The sequence below is a fragment of the Hemiscyllium ocellatum genome, chromosome 18 (genome assembly GCF_020745735.1).
Source record: "Hemiscyllium ocellatum isolate sHemOce1 chromosome 18, sHemOce1.pat.X.cur, whole genome shotgun sequence".
Taxonomy (NCBI): domain Eukaryota; kingdom Metazoa; phylum Chordata; class Chondrichthyes; order Orectolobiformes; family Hemiscylliidae; genus Hemiscyllium; species Hemiscyllium ocellatum.
Window position 1 is genome coordinate 23,377,030 of NC_083418.1, and position 17,814 is coordinate 23,394,843.

Here is a 17,814-nt window from a genome sequence, read left to right on the forward strand (position 1 = left end):
GTTCTCTGCACTCAGCATTTACTTAACATTTTTGACCTTCCCTGGATCGGGACTGAATCCATGGCTTGACTTGGTGCACTTTGCTGACCATAACAATAATATTGGCTGTACGTACAGCATGCAATTGATGTTGACTGGCTTCAGTGGTTTCCTACTTACAACATACTAGGGCATACTGATATTACTAACCATGAGGCTGAGCTACAGGTTCCCATTTGAGGCGAAAGTCCATCAGCAGTACATTTCTCACTGAGTTGCACACCACTATTATGGAAATAAGAAGGGGTCATGATGTTTGCTCACTGCCTGCATTACCTTTAATAGACACAGATTAATTGTGAGCCTTGCATCCATTATTGAGCATTGGGGGTGTTTTTAGCCTTATATGGTACAATATGCAGAAAATTTGTGATATGAGTTTCTAATCTAAGGCAGTTCAGATATTTTCCTGACAAGTGGCTGGTTTTGCTGTTTTGGGATTTCAGCTCCGATTCCAGCAAAGGTATTGTGCGGAGCTGTGGCAGCTCAAGGAAATTCTGCAAGGGGCATTTTGAATTTGTATTATTACGTTGCCTCAGCACCTTCAGAGATATTGCCCACTGTCAAGCCACCTTTCTAGCTCATGATGGCGATTTTGTTTTTAACACCTGATGGTGGTAAAATAAATGAAGTGAAGGTGCTGCTGGTGTTGGACTTGGGAGGACAAAGTCAAAAGTCGCATGACACCAAGTCATAGTCAAACAGCTTTATTTTAAATCAGAAGCTTTCAGAGTGACTTCACTTTAGCTGATGAAGGAGCAGCACTCCGCAAGCTTGTGATTTCAAATATACCTGTTGGACCACAACTGGTAGAATAAAAGGCTCAAACTGATGGCATTGACTACGGATTTATAGATTCATAATTTGCATCCTCCTCACTACTATAATATCTGTCTAGGTGACATTTTCTTGGTGGAATGTAGAGTCATATTTAGCAAATAATTAATATGGCCGTTTACTTGAAGAGAGGACTGCGCTGATTGACAGGCAGTAACTTCTTCCCATTTAATTGCCTGTTTGACAAAGTTGAACCTTATCCATTGTAACTGATTTTCAGGGGATAATGAGCATCTATATTCCCTTAGAGCTGCTGCGCCAAGGACACTAGCAGCAAATCAATTTTAGATGCAGTAATGCTGGTGTTTCTGTATTCAAATGGTTTTCCCATTTGAAAGTATTTTTTAAAAAAAGGGTCTTTGAACAAATGCATCTTTGAAGTATAAACTGTGATTCATGTAATTTGGGATAATTTTATCCTCCTGATTTACGGTTCTTTCTCCAGGTTTTTCTGAGATTTAATTGGTTAACAGGCATTGATATGTATGTTTTGTCTCAGATAATCATCAAAGGCACCTTGACTTTCTCCTTACATCCTCCCTTGTTTATCATAGAATCATTGACTGGTGACTTCACAGCTGTCTGTCGTATTTGTGCTCTCCTACTGGAGTAGCAAGTCTCCTCGTAGTCCTCCCTTGCTTTTTCCCTGCAGTCTTACATTATCTTTGCAAATAATTCCATTTTGACTGCTTGCACCATGATCATGGTCAGTGCATCGCAGATCCTAGCCATTGGCTACTTGAAAACGTTTTTCCTCCTGACACACTGCTGTCAACTCATTTTAATCTCTACTGTACAGTTCCTGATCTTCTATCAGCTGCAACAGTTTCTCCATTTCTCCTCTATCTAGACCTCTCATGATTTTCAAATCTCAGTTCAAGCTTCCCCCAGGAGAACAGTTCCCATCTTTCTATATCGCTGAATTTCCACATCCCTGGAATCGTTTTTGTGAATCTTACCGGACCTACTCTATGGCCTTCAAACCCTTTCTCGTGTGGTACCTAGAGCATTATTTGCAAGAAAATGTAATTTGATTCTATTATTATTTATGTCAATAGTTGAGGCTAAACCAGTGCATTATATGGGTTTAACATAACTTCCTTGTTTTGTACTCTACATCATTATTGATAATGCTCGGGATGGCACATAGAGTAATAGAGATGAACAATAGCTTTATTATTTGCTTTCTTGCCTGTCCTAATGATTTCTGTATATATACACACAAAGAACTTCTGTTCCCATACCCTTTTTAGAAATGTGCCCTTTAATTTGTATTGTCTCTCTGCATTATTCCCTAAATTTCCCCAGTCTGTTTCATAGGATCTTGACTTGCTGCGCACTGCTCCTCCTGGTCTGCTTCACAGTGATGCTGACCTGCCCCTCGCTCCTCCCAGTCTGCTTCACAGTAACCCTGACCTGCTTAGCACTGCTCTGCATCTGCTTCATCCTGAATGCTCCTCTTGGCCTGGTTCCCAGTGATCCAGACCCTGCCTCATGTTCCTCCTGACCTGCTCCACAGTGATCCTGTCTTGCTTCACATTCCACTAGGTCTGCTTCACACACACACACACACACACACACACACACACACACACACACACACACACACACACACACACACACACTCCTCAGGGTCTACTTCACCAGTGTTCCCAATGTTCCTCACACACCACCTAGTCTGCTTCACATGTTCCTGAATGCATCAAATAGTGCTATTGAAATATCTCCACAATCCTCAAACGCACACCTCAAAGCGAACAAATGGTCTCCTTTTTAAACATGACATTTAATCCTAACTTAGCTGCATTCTGGGAGCTTTACACCTACACATCCATTATACTGTGGGAAGTGCTACTTCTAATCCCTTATTTTCTTGGAAGGTTATGAATCTTGTTTTTGTGTCCTTGGATTGAATGCTTATTGTGCAAGCCGAGCAGGCTGTTTACTTTGACCCTTCATTTGTTTTTTGAAATCATGACTTCTTAGGTGAAAATAATTTTTGTTAGTTGAGCTATTCTTTACAACAATTCCATTGTCATTTTCTGAGGTCTTTCTACATCTTCTATGGTAAGATGGTCAAAATGGCACAATATAGAATCATAGCATCCCTACAGTGTGGAAGTAGGCTATTCAGCCCATCGAGTCCACACCAACCATCCGAACAGCATTCCACCCATATCCACCCCCTCATCCCCATCCCTGTAACCACACACTTTGTATGGCTAATACACCTAATCTTCACACCTCTGGACGTTATGGGTAATTTAGCATGGCCAATCCACCTAACCTGGTAAAAACAATGACTGCAGATGCTGGAAACCAGATTCTGGATTAGTGGTGCTGGAAGAGCACAGCAGTTCAAGCAGCATCCAAGGAGCAGCGAAATCGACGTTTCGGATTCCTGATGAAGGGCTTTTGCCAGAAACGTCGATTTCGCTGCACTTTGGATGCTGCCTGAACTGCTGTGCTCTTCCAGCACCACTAATCCAGAATCCATCTAACCTGCACATCTTTGGATTGTAGGAGGGAAACAGAGAATCTGGAAGAAACCCATGGAGAGAATGTGTAAACTTTACACAGACAGTCGCCCGAGGGTGGTTATCTTCCAGAACTGGCCTCACTATCAGTCTGCATACTGTCTGAGTGATTTATTCTGACTTGTAGTTCAACACACTTGAGACTCACCCTTGTGTCTGATTTCCATATTAATAACTGTCAAACACTGACTGGTTACATTCAGTGTGTGATTAATGATTATTTCTAAGTCATCTTCCTTATGCCCTCTCCCAACAGTGTTGGTTCCAACTTAGACACTTGTTTACTGTTATTTGCTCTGTGTGTTACTCAACAGCAGTCTGCATTAAAAATCTATCCGCCATTTCTTAGCTCAGTTACATGAGAGGTTTAAATGTATATACTTGTACTTCAGAAGACTTTTCACTAGATTACATTAGGAGTATTTAATGGCTATCAAAATGGATAATGACTTAATGGGTATGTTCTGTGATAGACTAAAGGATTGAAAAACATTGAGTAGTGGACAGCCATTAATGGGAGCCCTGTAATTTTGAAAATGCATGTTTCACTTAAATCCTTTATTATTTTTATGATATATCAAGGATTCCTTAAACAAAATCTCCCAAGTTTTAAAATGGTTCAAAAAAACTGGTAGGACATATGTTACTCACAACAAATTGAAGCACCTAGTTCCATTTGATTTTTATTTGGTTTTGTAAAAGATCTTAATTTCTCATAGCCGCTTATGAAGCATGCAAAGGAACCTTTCACATTTCTGCGGAAAACGCTGCAAGTTCAGAAGGTCGAGTGGTGGTGAATGAACAAAGTGCGGCTTCTCTAAGGAAAGGTTCATGCTTAAGGACAGGAATTAACAATTCATAGCTCATTCAGGACTTGTGCAGGTTCCAACCTGGATTGGTCAAGCTCAGTTTTTTTCCTCACTATTGATAATTAGAAATTCGTTATCTGCTTTTGTTCCTAATGCTATCAGACCTCTTAAAAACATTGTTTGATATTTTAATAGATAATCGCAACAACTTGAGTCATGTTTAATCACAACACATTGAAATGCTACTGGAAACTTGCTAGGATCGAAAGATAAAACAAGGTATGTTAGCCCTGTTTGGTCATCACAAGCCAACAGCTTATGTATCGTCTGCTAGACATTCAAATCACTAATATGCTGTCGCAAGCATGTACATTCAAGAAGGAACTAATACTGGCTCTTATTTTGCATCGTTTTTAATTGTGTTATAAGGAGCAAAGATTTATGACATACATCAGTAATTCTGTACAGGACAACTTATGAATTACATTTGCAAAATACTGAGAATTTGAGGGTTTGAAATGGCGACAAAGAAGAAATGTGTTTCTGTTCAATTTATCACTTTTATTTGTAACAGCATTGAAGTTCTGAAATTACTGCATTTTTTGACTTATATTTTTAAGAAGTGGCTTGTTAGTATTAACGTTGATAATCACCACAGTAGAAGGTTGACACAATCTTGTTACAATGTGTACCTTGTGAATAAACAAGATATCCATACAGCTACACTGTGTGACTGTTGTTTTAAAAGGTAACTTCATGGCATCAGTTTGATCACAATGTAACATGAAAAAGCAAAAAGAAGATACATTCCCAAATGATATGCTGGCATATTTTGAGAAACAGGACACTGTCAAGGCATAGCTAACACTAGCTGGTTTGCCCTTTCATTTATCTCGCAAAGCTAATGTAATGATCTGGGACAGATTATTGTGGGAGACAAACATGTGGTCAGAATCATTGTTGAGAGGTAAATTAGAATCAACATTTGGCTGATATTGTAATGAGACTCGATATTGGAATACAGATGGACTTCATTTGTAATAATAGAAAAATGAGCCCATCTCAAACCATATTTTCAATTTTATTGGAAATGCTTTCAATGCTGATAGGAATATTAAGTAGACATGCTTGTCACTAGACTCTGTAGTAACTCCCACCACATTCAAGTCAAATTATTCAGGATGAAATGAGTGGGTTACTGTAGGTGGCGTGTCTAACTCGATCATTTTTGATGCACTCCTGAGAAGGAATTTAGAACAGAACTGAATAGAGTTGAATTCTCTGGGTCTCGATTGTTTTGTTTTCTCTGATCTTTCTTTCTGCCAACCACCCTCAAAGGATTTGACAGAATGGGGGAATTGGTCCTATGAGAGATGGTTACCCTCTCTGAGCTCAATTGTGAGTCACTCATTTTGCACAAGTTTCCTTCTTGAGTGCAATGTTCAATTATGAAGAGGACAATGGTCGTATTTGTCTCGGTACCCCCTGCACTGAGGCTTTTAGTTGTCTGGATTCTTTGAAATATGGATAGCCAATTATTGATTGTGGGGGAAATACAATAGATATTTACATAGTTGACACCAAATCAGCAGGGCATGGTGTAAGGTTAAGGCTCTGAGGGGGTTAATGTTCATGTTGCATTTCTTCAACCCTTTCTACTGAGGTCACAAAACAGTCTGGAAGAAAGCGGGTCAGAGAAGGCAAACTCGACTAACACCAGGAAGGGGAATGTTGTTTGATGAGGAAAGGCTGGATAGGCTACAATGTGTCAGCTGGAAGTTATAGACAACCTAATTCAGACATCAAAGATTTTGAGGGGTAGAAAGATATGGAAAGGATGTTTCTTTTGGGAGAAATTAAAACTAGGGGTCACTTTAAAATAAAATATCACTCACTTCTGAAGGAGATGTGGAGTTTTTTTTTCCCGCAGTTGAGTGTCTTTGGAATTCTTTTCCACAGAAAGCAGTGGAAACAGTGTTCTTGTGTATTGTTAAGGCAGAGATAGACAACAAGATTCTTGATAAGCAAGAGATTTGAAGGTTATCAGGAGTAAGTGGGAGTGTGCCATGATTTTAGTTCAGCCATAATGTTATTGAATGGGACAGCAGGCTTAAGGGGCCAGTGGCTTCTCTTACTTCGGATCCGTATGTTTGTGTGTTCCCTCCAGATTATGGAGGGAACGTGTGGATCAGTAGCAGGTGCCTCGTGATTATGCCTTATCAAATGCACTTGAACTTAAATGATATAATAAAACCTTCCTCTTATCCAAGAACAGTGCTGCTTCTGTGGATATTTGTTTTGGACCAGACCAAACCCCACCCCACCACAAAATATATGAAGAAGATCCCTAACTTTTCCTTGTTTTAAAGGTAAATGTAAGGTGTTGCATTCCAGATGCAATTTGATTGGTCAAACTACTCAACTTAACCAAAACACACTTCGTTATTATATTAGAGTGAAAATGCAGACAAGATAAAAATAAAATAAAAGAATTGGCTTAACTATAACTCTATCGAAATGCTTAACAAAATAAAATATATATTAACTAGTACTAATTAAATGTTCTAATATAGTAATATCCCATGAACATACCCTTGGCAAAGGCAAATTCAGTAAAATAGATTGTCTCACATATAATTCTAGGGGTGGGAGGAGAACCCCAGTCTTTAGCTGAAACAGAGACGAGAATAAGAGCTTCCACATCCAGCTTCAAGAGCCCAGCAACTGCAGAAAGCTAAAACTAAAAATCCCAGTTCTCTTGACCCCACCCATTCAGGCTGCTTCTATCATTCTAACATTTAAAAAACCCTTTAAGGCCTCATAAACTGTTTACTGGCTTTGAGCAGACTGCTCATTACCTCTCTTACAAACTTTCTTCAAACAAAAGAGCAAAATGCATAATTAAAACCACAGTATCATCACAATATTGTGCAATGGTATAACCTGAACAACTAATCATTAATCATTAGCAAGGAATAGACAGAGCTAAGCAATGCTGCAACCAATGGATCAGATCTAAGCTCTGCAATCCTGTCGTACCCATTCATGAAAGGTGGTGGACAACCAAACAACTCACTGGAGGAGGAGGCTCCACAAATATCTCCATCCTCAATGTTGGAGGAGCCCAGCACATGAGTGCAAAAGGTCAGGCTGAAGCACTTGCAGAAATCTTCAGCCAGATGTATCAAGTGGATGATTCCAGTCTCCAGCCAATTTGATTCACCCTTTGTGATATCAAGATATGATTGGAGGCATTGGATATTGCAAAGGCTATGAGCCCTAACAAAATTCTAGCAATATTACTGAAGACTTGTGCTCCAGAACTTACTGTTGTCCTATCCAAGCTGTTCCAGTACAATAAATGCTACATTAAACCGAGTGTAGCATCAAGGAGCCCATAAAAACTAGATTCCAAGGGAATCAGTGGGCCAACTCTCCACTGGTTGAAGTGATGCCTGACACATAGAAAGATAGCTGTGGTTGTTGGATGTCAGTCTTCTCAGCTCCAGGACATCTCTGCAGGAGTTCCTCAGGGTAGTGTCCTAGGCCCAATCATCTCCAGCTGTTTCATCAATGACCTTCCCTCCATCATAAGGTCAGAAGTGGGGAGGTTCACCGATGATGGCACAATCTTCAGCACCATTCATGACTCCTCAGATACTGAAGCATTTCAAGTTTTAATGCAACAAGATCTGGATAATATCCAGGCTTGGGCTGACAAGTAGCAAGTAACATTCACGCCACACTGATGCCAGGATGCTGCCTGAACTGCTGTGCTCTTCCAGCCCCACAAATCCAGGCTATGACCATCACCAAGAGACCATCACCACTGCCCCTTGACATTGAATGGTGTTGCCATCATTGAATCCCCCACTATTAACATCTAGAGGTTACTACTGACTGGAAACTAAACTGAACTTGGCACATAAACACCGGCTACGAGGGCAGGTCAGAGGCTAGGAATACTGTGGCGAGTAACTCACCTCCTGATTCCCCAGAGTCTGCCCACCATCTACAAATCACAAGTCAGGAGTGTGGTGGAATACTCCCCACTTGCCTGGACGAGTGCAGTCCTAACAACACCCCAGAAGCCTGAAGCCATTCAGAACAAAGCAGCTGCCTGACTGGCACTGTATCCACAAGTATCCACAGTGTGTACTATGCACACATGCATTGCAGAAATTCACCAAGAATCCTGAGACAACGCCTTCTGAACTCACAACCGCTTCGATCTTGGACAGGGGCAGCAGATATATGGGAACACCACCACCTGCAAGTTCTCCTCCAAGCCACTCACCATTTTGATTTGGAAATATGTTGAATTCATTCTCTGTCGCTGGGTCAAAAACCTGGAATTCCCTCCCTGAGAGTGTTATGGGTCAGCCTTCATCGCATGGACTGCAGGAGTTCGGGCAGCTCTCTCCCACCTTCTCAAGTTCAACTAGGGATTGGCAATAAATACTGGCCCAGCCAGTTATGCCCATGTCCCATAGGTGTTTATCAAAAAGGCCCAAGCCTAGGAAGATTAGCGGCATTAAACTGCTCTTGACCAGTACCACATATTGTCGGAGGTGAGAAATACTGCGAGATACCAGGAGTGGTTATCAGGGAAAAGATCTCACAGGGAGACCATTTACATTGTCAACAGGATGTGAGTTTATTGATGTGTTCATTATCTCTGAAATGATCAAAGTCATCACAGTGAGGAGGAACATTTTTGCATTTGCCTTCCTGTTTGCTGATAAATCCAATGAACACAATAGACGTCTCTGTTATAACTGAAAAAACAATATCTTGCTTATGTCTAGTGTTTCATCTGAAATGTATAATGTGCTTTAAGAATTTGTAATGGACACATGAGACACTTGCTTTAGCGTTCTGCAGTAGATGATTTTAAATGCAGCTCGTATTACTAATAACAGTTTTCAGAGTTCATATCTGATGGGAATCTCGGTGACTGATCAACCAGTGTCACTTTGTACAGTCACCTTGATTTTCCTTTATGCTCTTTCCTTCAGATTCAGAATTTTATTCACTCCTCCTTGTCAATATTCATGAGGAAACATGAATACAAAGCAGGGACATCTGCTGACTTCTTCACTATCAAGCAGAGCAGAAATTACACCCATCAGGCTATTAGAAAATAAAATAAATGTCATGGTTGCAGCATGGAGGTTCCCTGTAATCGAGACTGGGATGGGGAGTGTTACAGGTGTACACCAAGACAGAGATTTGCATTTACTAGATTCACATTGGAAGGTGAGCAATGCATACCAGGCCTTGTATTGTTTGCAGTTTCATTAGATTAGATTCCCTACAGTATAGAAACAGGCCCATCAGCCCAACAAGTGTACACCGACCGTCCAAAGAGTAACCCACCCAAACCCATTCCCCTATCCTATATTTACCCCTGACCAATGCACCTTACACTATGGACAATTTAGCATGGCCAATTCACCTGATCTTCACATCCTTTGGACTGTAGGAGGAAACCGAAGCGCCCAGAGGAAACCCATGCAGACACGGGGAGAATGTGCAAATTCCATACAAACAGTGATCCGAGACGGGAATTGAACCTGGGTCCCTTGGCGCTGTGAGACAGCGATGGTAACCACTGAGTTAGTTTTATTTCTGCTTTTGTGAAGTTTTCTGGCCAAGAACAGAAATGTTCGTACAAAAACAAACTACAGAGGCTGGCTGAGGATAGTCTATTGCACAAGATCCACAAAGAAGTAGAGTAGAGAAGCTTTTTATTTGTCATTTGTACCATATACAACTGATACTGTAAAAACGAGACGGTGTTCCTCCAGGACTGAGGGTGCAATATGGGCAGCACAAACTACACAATCATAAATGGCATAATGTGCATATTAAATGCAAAACATGCAAGTTATAGAGTAACAGAAGAATGATGAATAATAGACACTTTTCTAGCAGCAATACAAAATAGTTTCAGATGGGAAAGATTCTGATTAGACAATGTTAAGAAGCCTAATGGCTTGGCCGAAGAAACTATTGTATAGTCTGGCTTTGAGAGACCATATGCTCTGGTATCTCCTCTTCTTAGAAGATCATACTCTTCTTAGATAACAAGAGCTGAAAATGTGTTGCTGGAAAAGTGCAGCAGGTCAGGCAGCATCCAAGGAACAGGAGATTCGACGTTTCCGAAGAAGGGCTTACGCCCAAAACGTCGATTCTCCTGTTTCTTAGATGCTGCCTGACCTGCTGCGCTTTTCCAGCAACACATTTTCAGCTCTGATCTCCAGCATCTGCAGTCCTCATTTTCTCCTCTTAGATAACAAGAGGGTTTATAGAATGACAGTGTAAGTGTAGCTACATTCGGCCATGTCTAGTTGCCACGAACTTGGGGAGCTAATACGAAATGAAAGTTGGAAATACTTAGCAGATCAGGCAGAGTCCACAGAGAGAGAAAAACAGAGTTAAAATTTTCAGATTGGTGAACAGGGAAAAGTTTCAAATATCGTCGGCCTTAAACAAGAGAAAAGGGGCCAAGCGTGAAAAAGAACTTGGGGGAAGAGATGGAGCCTGCAATAGAGTTGACGCCAGTGAGAAATTAATTGACAAAAAGATTTGCAGAGTGGGGCCAGAGGGAGTGGTCATGACGATCAAGAAAGAAGCAGAAAACGATGGGTCGAATCTTATCGGGGTTTGAGCGACGTTGGGCTGCGGTGAGATGTGCAGCAGAATTCAGACAACAAGTGCAGCAAGGTTCATCTGAATGCCGATTTGATTTACTATTGTCACATATACCTAGGTACAGTGAAATGTTGTGTTTGTGTGCAGTACAGGCAGCTGCCATTCAAAAATAACCATAGAAAAGTGAGAGTGAAGCCAAAAGTGAAGGAGAACAGAGAAGGGTCAGGGATTATGGTCAGAAGTTGTTGAATTTGATGTTGCGTCTTGAGGGCTCATGGGAAGAGCTCACTTTGAGCTTACTTCGAACATTGCGAGAGTTTGAGGATAGAGAAGGCAGAGAAATATCATCAAACTTAGGATCTTAGTTATGAACCGGATCCACCAAGCAGTCACCTATCTGTGTTAGCCTCCCAATGATTAGATTAGATTAGATTAGATTCCCTACAGTGTGGAAACAGGCCCTTCATCCCAACCTGTCCACACTGACCCTCCAAAGAGTAACCCATCCAGACCCATTTCCCTCTGACTAATGCAGGGCAATTTAGCATGGCCAATTCACCTGACCTGCAGGTCTTTGGACTGTGGGAGGAAACTGGAGCACGCGGAGGAAGCCCACGCAGACATGGGGAGAGTATGCAAACTCCACAAGACAGTCACCCAAGGCTAGAATCGAACCAGGGACCCTGGTGCTGTGAGGCAGTAGTGCTAACCACTGAGTCACCGTGCCGCCCCAATGTAGAGAGAAAAACTATATATTAAATTGATAGAAGAACATGGAACTCACTGCTTCCCCTGAAGGAGGTGTTTGTGGATTTATTCTATGAGCAGCGAAAATAAGGCCCAGTGTTAAATCCTCTGTGCTTGCAAGGACAGGCGCAATGGAAAAGGGAGGGCTTGATTGAGGAGTGGACTGGAGGAGTGGCCACATAAGGAGCAATCCCTTCTGAAAGCTGAAGAAGGAGGGGAAGGCGAGATATGGCTATGTTGGTGGGAGATAGCAGTGATAGAAATGGCAGCATATGATTGGTTGAATCCATATCCCGTGGGTTGGGGAGTGCTGATAAGGGGAACTCTTTCATGCTGCACAAAGGGGAAGGGGCAACAGAAAACGTGCCAGAAATGGGACAGGCATGCTCAAGGGCATGGTCAATCATGATGGAAGGAATGATGCAGAAGAAAATTGAAGGCATATCAGAAGTCTAGAATGGAAGATCAGGAAAAAAGTGAAGGAGACAGAAAAACAGAATGGAGTACTTACAGGAAGCAGGGTCTTGGGAAGTATCGTTGAGAGCTAAAAGAAGAATCACAGAATCCCTACAGTGTCAAAACAGGCCCTTCAGCCTGACAAGTCTATACAGATCCTATAAAGAGTATCCCACCCAGACTCATTTGTCTACCCTATTACTCTACATTTACCCCTGACTAATGCAACCAACCTACACATCTCTGAACTCTATGTGCAATTTAGCATGGCCAATACACCTAAACCTGCACATCTTTGGATAGTGGGAGGAAACTGGAGCACCTGGAGGAAATGCATACAGACAGGGAGAATGTACAAACTCCACGCAGACAGTCACTTGAAGCTGGAATTAAACTCGAGTCCTTGGCGCTGTGAAGCAGCAGGGCTAACCACTGAGCCACCCAATTGAAGGATTGCTGCTGGAAGCAAAGTTGATGAAATTTCCCACTTTGGACACGAGCAGAAAACTAGGCAGCGTCAGTCATCAATATATCAGTAAAAGGGGTGAGTGAGGGGGCCTGAGTAAGACTGGAACAAATAATATTCCACATTTCCCACAAAAATGGAGAGACAGAATGTGTACAGGTCCCCGTAGCAATAGCTCACATCTGGAGGAAATGACTGGAATTAAAGGAAAACTTGTTCAATGTGAGAACAGATTCAGCTTGGCTCAGGGAGGTCATGGTGGGAAGGGCCTGTTTGGCCTTCCAATTAGGGGAGAGCTCTCAGGCCAGCTTTATTGAGGCCTACAGCAAAGAGAGGTGAAAACGCTTGTTGAAAATATTCCAAAGAAAAGTCCCTGGACCTGCAGTGCTAACTCCATTTTTCAAACCCAATGATGCTGTCAGACCTGCTAAGTTTCTCCAGTGATTTCTGTTTTTGTGCACTTGACAACATGGTGTCTCCAATGACAAGTAATCACGTGGTCAGCATCACATCATCCCAGTTCCAGTCACATACAAAATAAACCTATTGTGCCATAACGTTGTGTCTACACAGAAAGTTGCCTCTACTGCTTCTGAAATAAATGATCAGATGCCACTGTTGAAATGGTTATCATTGGAGATTATTCTACAATTGCATTATGTTCATCCACTAATTATTCCACCAGCCCATGCAGCGGTTGACCTTAAGTGTCTGATGCTTTTAATATGTGCTTAAATAAGAAGGCGTTTGTCACTTTGATACACACCATTAGGTAAAGTGTAAGGCCATCATAAAGTAAGTCAAATAAAAATAATTTCTAATTATTCTAAATCTCCATTTGGACTTGGCTACAGATAATAGTTTTAAGTGTGAATTGGCTATGCTAAATTGCCTATAGTGTTAGGTGCATTAGTCAGAGGGAAATGGGTCAGGGTGGGTTACTCTTTGGAGGGTCAGTGTGGACTGGTTGGGCCAAATGGCCTGTTTCCACATTGTAGGGGATCTAAAAAATGTGAGGCTCTGACCTGATTTATTAAGAATATGTGATTAGGACTCAATTGCGAATGGGTGGTTTTACTGGAGCCTGTTAACCTGATTACGTTGTTCACACCAGCTTAAAATGTAGATGGTGCATGGGTACAGGTCTGTACAAATGACAAATGTAAATCATTTCTCTCAAGCTTCAGGTTAATATGTAAAAAATTCGGAGAGGTGAACTTGTCACTTTAAAGAGAGACAGGAATTTGAAGGTTCACCTTTTCTCTCCCTAACCAAGATGTTGCCTTTTCCTTCATGAAACCAATATTTAAAGCAATTAAATGGCCTCCAAGCATGTGTACAGAGCACTGCCTTTATTGGTAGCACACATCGTAGGCACTGTTTTATATAGTGTATGGTTTGCATCAGGTGCATCTTTTTACTCGGGCTGGATTTTAACACAAAACAGAGGTGGGAGACAAATGTTAAAGTCAGACTCCCCCTTCTGGCAGAGTCAACTTTTGCTGGCAGAGGAAGTGGATAGAGCATGACTCTTATTGGTTACCCTACACTATTTGAAACTGGTGTTCAGTTCAAAAAAGATCCTGTTCTTGATTTTCCAAGGATAGTAACTGCAGTAAGAGTTAGACCTTTATGAGGGAGACATAAAAGCAATTGAATGGTTTTGTTTCATTGTCATGAGGTAAAGTTATTCAAATCTCCAGCTCTTTAAAACTAAAAAAAACCAGTGGTAAGTTGTTAATTCTAACAAAGGGACAGACACTTGATACCAAAGTGTATTGATTGACTGACAGACCCTCAGCTGCAGGCAGTCACGGAGGCAGGGGAATGCTAAGGTGGGCTGGTTGGAAGACACACTTCAGTTTTCTGAAACTGTGGCCCATCTGTATGTTTTGGTCCCATTACCTAAGGAAGGATATGCTTGCCTCAGAAAAGCTGGAACAAACGATTGGACACTGAGCTGAGAGAGCTGTTGGGAAGGAATGATTGAACAGAATGGCCAACATTTCCAGGAGTTGAGAGAAAAACAATTGTAGAATTACGACAGAGCTTGACAGGGTTGAAGCTGAGTGACTGGTTCACTGGCTGGAGAGGCCACCACTAGGGGGCACAGTCGTAGGAGTCTATTTAAGATGGAAGTGAGAATTTTTTCACTGAGGGTTGAGAATTGTTGGATTTTGGTTTAGAAAGCAAGGGAGTTCAATTGTTGAGATGAATAGATTTTTGACCGCTGAGGGATATGGGGATCATTTCAAGTGTATATATATTTTTTCATATATTTTTTTCATTTTGGAATAAAATCTGGAATGGAGATCAGACTACTATAGAATGTTGGGTGATTTGGAAAAATCAGGTGGTGCTCATTTTTAGCTGTGCAGGAAACCTGGTGTGAATTGTTCATTTTCCCTGAATAGCAGTTAGTCAGGGAAGTTGATCATTTGGTTGGTTTAGTTGGATATTTACACATATGTGACAGCTTGGGGAAAATGGGGCTCAATTACCAACTCTCTTTTTGCTTGGGTTGTCACAAGTTCTAGTTCAGGACTTGATGTTCATGGCAGATATGTCATAATGCAGTGAAACAGGTTGGTTTTCCATCTCCAGACTCTTACTGCCTGCCATAAACGTGTAGAAAAGAGTGTCTCCTCATTAGCTTGAGACAAGTGATAGTTGCAGCACGTGACAAGACTCCATGGGCAAATTTTTTTTCCCCATCAGCAAACATTAAGGTGGCACAAAGGCTGTGTGGTTAGCACTGCTGCCTCACGGTGCCAGGGACCCGGCTTTGATTCCAACCTCGGGCAACTGTCTGTGTGGAGGTTACACATTCTCTCTGTGTCTGCATTGATTTCCTCCCAGTGCTCCGGTTTCCTTCCACAGTCCAAAGATGTGCAGGTCAGGTGAATTGACTATGCTAAATTGCTCATAGTATAAGATGCATTTGTCAGGGGTAAATATAGGGTAGGGGAATGGGTCTGGGTGGATTACTCTTCGGAGGGTCGGTGTGGACTTGTTGGGCTGAAAGGTCTGTTTCCATACTGTAGGGAATCTAGTCTAACCTAGTCTCATCATGCACTCTCTCTCACACTCTCAGACCCACACTCTCTCTCACATGCTCTCATTATCTCACACACACTCACTCCCACTCTCTCTCACACATAATCTCACATTATCTCTCTCTTGCACAATCTCACTCTCTCACACGCACTCTTACTTTCTCATCTACTTTCACACACACTCTCTTTCACATGCTGTCTCTCTCACACAAACTCACTTCCACACACTTACTCACTCACTCTCTCACTTTCTCTTTCATGCACTCTCACATGCACACACTCTCTCATGCACTGTCTCTCATGCACACTCTCGCTCACACACAAGCTCACCCCTACACGTTCTCTCTCTCTCACACAGATACACTCACACTCTCTGTCACATTCTATCTCACACGCACACTCACTCTAAGGCTCACTCACACACACACACACACACACACACGTGCTGTCTCTCATACTCGTGCTCTCTATTGCACGCACACTCTGTCTCTCACACGCACACATGCTCTCTTTCACATTTAAACACACACACGCATATGCACAGAAACACTCAAACTCTTTCAAATTCATTTACACACATTCCCTCTCTCTCTCTTATATGTTGGCGAGTGTGAACTGCCATGGATTATAAACTGGCTTTAGTAGTTTATTTGATTGACACTTAGCCTCACTACACCTGTAAGACGAGTGCAACAAGACCAAATTTCAGTGATGAAAGTCCTGCAACCCCTAATTGAGTTGGTCCAGTTGTTCACTTGGCATCCACTGGGATGAATGTTGATCCATACGGAACTGAAAGGTTAAACTTAATTTGCATTATTATTATGCCTTTCAACTAGTGAAATTTCCTAAGGAACTTGAGGATTACTATCAAATAAAATTTACCATAGGGAGTATTGAGCAAGGTTATGTTTAGGGCTAGCAGGGGAAAAATGGTACCTCTCCCACCAAGCTGAAAATGTGTTGCTGGTTAAAGCACAGCAGGTTAGGCAGCATCCAAGGAACAGGAAATTCGACGTTTCGGGCCAGAGCCCGAAGCCCTTCCTGACGAAGGGCTCTGGCCCGAAACGTCGAATTTCCTGTTCCTTGGATGCTGCCTAACCTGCTGTGCTTTAACCAGCAACACATTTTCAGCTCTGATCTCCAGCATCTGCAGACCTCACTTTTTACCTCTCCCACCAAGTATTGTGCATTTCCTGTACGGTCAGCATTGCAATGTTCACCTACAGTCTTGCCCTCCTCATGTATTTACATTCTGGGTGCTGGTTGTGAGGCAGACGTGCCCCTTGCTTTGAAATAAAAGTGTCAGCTACCTATGGAAGGTTTACGAAGTAGTCAGCTCAGAACTTGTTAATGACAACAAATACCCAATTGAAAACTGACTTCAGGTTTCTTGATTGTTTATTTAAACGATTGTCCACCCCTTATATCACTGAGCATTCTGGCATTGTATGATTATGAGATTGATAATTGTTCAGTTTTTGCCAATGGTTTTTGAATCCTACTTCTGGAAGAGCGGAGAGGACAACAGATAAACAATCCAGAGTTCATTGCTGGTGTGGGTGGCTTGGTGGATCAGTGGTTAGCACTGATGCCTGACAGCGCTACAGACCTGGGTTCAGTTCCAGCCTCTGGCGACTGTCTGTGTGGAGTTTGTACATTCTCCCTGTGTCTATGTGGGTTTCCTCCAGGTGTTCCGGTTTCCTCCCACAGTCCAAAGATGTGCAGGTCATGCTAGATTGCCCATAGTGTTCAGAGATGTGTAGGTTGGGTGCATTATTCAAGGGAAATGTAGAGTATTAGGGTAGGGGAATACCTCTGGATTGGTTACTCTTCGGAGGGTCAGTGTGGACTTGTTGGGCCAAAGGGCCTGTTTCTACACTGTAGGGATTCTTTGAAAGCCATGGCAAAAGGTTGTATCATTGCGTATAACTTTAACTCAGCATCCTTTATCCTGTATTTCAGGTGAGGCACTGTGTAGATCTAACAGAAGTAGTCAAGGTGATCAAGTGGAAAGATGGCTTTAATCTTTCTTATTGAAGGATTGAAATCCATTAATAAGTAAAGCACAGAGGGAACGAAATTCAAAGTTGTGAGTGGTTAAACCTCAATCACCTGGAATATGGATGTGAGTAAAAAGGAATTAAGAATTTATTTTCAAAGAGAGGAGAAACAAGATTTGGCATCCTTGATTTTGTATGCTTGCCATT

At 41.9% G+C, this 17,814-nt stretch overlaps 1 protein-coding gene across 4 annotated transcripts in view; it reads left to right on the forward strand.

Annotated features, from left to right (window-relative positions):
* Positions 1–17,814, forward strand: part of b4galnt4a (beta-1,4-N-acetyl-galactosaminyl transferase 4a) — a 691,590-nt gene that overhangs the window by 274,875 nt on the left and 398,901 nt on the right. The window contains exon 1 of one of the 4 annotated variants that reach the window (XM_060838424.1): positions 4,469–4,501. The exons of the other annotated variants lie outside the window; for them this stretch is intronic. The gene's annotated coding sequence lies outside the window, so the exon portion shown is untranslated. Of the gene's footprint in view, positions 1–4,468; positions 4,502–17,814 lie in introns of those variants that run through there. 4 annotated transcript variants of the gene reach the window in all.